This window comes from Capricornis sumatraensis, chromosome X, assembly GCF_032405125.1.
Source record: "Capricornis sumatraensis isolate serow.1 chromosome X, serow.2, whole genome shotgun sequence".
Taxonomy (NCBI): Eukaryota; Metazoa; Chordata; class Mammalia; order Artiodactyla; family Bovidae; genus Capricornis; species Capricornis sumatraensis.
The window spans coordinates 103,169,622-103,171,758 of NC_091092.1; the positions used below are offsets into that span (position 1 = coordinate 103,169,622).

The following is a 2,137-nucleotide window of genomic DNA, read 5'->3' on the forward strand; positions in this document are numbered from 1 at the left end:
AAGGGTCCAATTTCATCTTTATTTTAATTGAGGAATATTTGATGTACCATACTATGTAAGTTTCAGGCAAAAGCATTAAACATGACTTAGCGACTGAACAACAACAAATACAACATAGTGATTCACAGTTTTTAAAGGTTATATTCCATTTGTAGTTACCATAAAATATTGGTGATATTGCCTGTGTTGTACTGTATATCTTTGTAGCTTATTTATTTTATACATAGTAGTTTCTACCTTTTAACAATTTAAGTCTTTTGCGTGTGGATATCTAGCTCCATTTACTGGACACACTATTCTTTCCCTCATTGAATCAATTGCGTGTGGATATCAGCTCCATTTACTGGAGACACAATTCTTTCCCCCATTGAATGGTCTCAGCACTCATAAAAAATCAATTGGCCATAGATATACAAATTCATTTCTGAACTCTCAACTCTATTCCATTGATCTATTTAGTTGTTTGCTTGCTTTTCTAAACTATTTTTGTAAATTCTGTGTTGTCATACGTGGCCACCTATGTCTGCTCTGTTAGCTTTGTGGTCAGATAATGTTTTGACAGATTCCTTAAGGACCTAGAGAGGAGAAAAAGAGGAGAAGAAGGAGGAGGAAGAGAGAAGGAAAAAAAAAAAATCCCCTTTCTCCTAGTCTTTGCAAATTGGCTCAGTGTCAGGGTACTCCTTCAATGCTTAGCCAAGCCCTTTGCAACTCTGCTTAGCCTTCACATCCTGCTTGCACAGAGCCTAAAGGCAAGCCAGAGGTGAGAGTTAAGGATCTTTTCAGGGTTTTGGGTTTTTTTTTTTTGAGCATGCATCTATCCCTGGGTGTGCATGTGGCCTCCTTGATTCCCAAGTATATGAAGGAGCTTTTAAAAGTCCTTATTTTCTAGTGTACCTCCTTTCTCAATCTCTTCCTTCCCAGGCTTTATGGTCTATTTCTTGTCCCGGGCTGCTACTGCCAGTACTTGGGCCCTGAAATGCTTTTGGTAAAAGCTGTTTGGGAAGCTGCTCCAGGCCTGGGAATGCTCCCAGTTGAGCAAAACAAAGGTGAGTCTTGTGCAGGTCCTTTAGGGAGCTGCCAGGCAAGTCTAAACCCACAACCACAAGTATGTGAGAATCAACTCCGTATTGCTCCCTGAGGCACTGGCAATGTATGCCAGGGGTGTGGAGTGCTGTCCTTGTGGCTGCTGCCAGCCTGGGATGGGGGGATCGTAAGTGGGCAGTTTAAAATGCCACTGTGCTTTCTTTCTTCAATACAGCAGATTTTGTCTTCACCAGGTCTTTCTTTGGTTGTTGTGTTTTTGACCAAATTCTAGAGTTGTGCAAAAGTTGATAATGATTGTTCTTGCCAGCTCATTGGTTGCTTCTGTGGAGGGACACAGTCCTGGAGCTCCCTACTCCCTAATTTTCAGTGACATCATTCCATAATGTACTTTTATATAAATGTATTTGGATATAAATATCTAGCAATATAAATAGATAATAAAATTAATGACTTTAATTTTAAGATATAATTAGTGTTAGTATATTAAATAAAATACATATGACATTGAAATTACTATTTTAACAAACTAATGATTTCCTTAAGTAACGGACAAATCCATCATCAGAAAAAACATTTTCTTGTACACATATTTGATTTTAGGTAATTATTATACTCTGTATAGCTTTTTTTTTTTTTTTTTGCCACACTGCATGGCTTGCAGGATCTTAGTTCCCTGACCAGGGATTGAATCTGTGCCCTCAGCAGTGAAAGTGCAGAGTCCTAACCACTGGACTACCAGGGAATCCCCTATACTGAGTATAGCCTTAATCATTTTTTTATTATCTACTTTACATAGCCAACTTTTGAAGCCAAGAACAACCTAATTTTCCCTGAATATACTTTTTATATTATATTGATAAATTTTAAGGTGGCAAAATAAGCTCATATATCAGCCATAGGACTAGAACCTTCTGTTAACTTATAACAGTTTTATAATATAAAAGAATAAGGGTAAATTGGAAGAGAGAAGAGAAAAATGTAAAGTGTAAAGAGAAAAAATAAAAGAGAAGGAACCAGTTTTAGAATAAAATTATCATTGTAAAAGCTAAGCACACTTTTTTTTAAATTTAAATTTAAATTTTATTTTGCTTTA

At 36.5% G+C, this 2,137-nt stretch overlaps 1 non-coding gene across 1 annotated transcript; it reads right to left on the minus strand.

Moving 5' to 3' along the window:
- Positions 1–1,713: 1,713 nt before the first annotated feature.
- On the minus strand, positions 1,714–1,786 carry TRNAE-UUC (transfer RNA glutamic acid (anticodon UUC)). Its single transcript has one exon. It is a non-coding gene; the product is annotated as a tRNA-Glu (tRNA).
- Between the last annotated feature and the right edge of the window lie 351 nt (positions 1,787–2,137).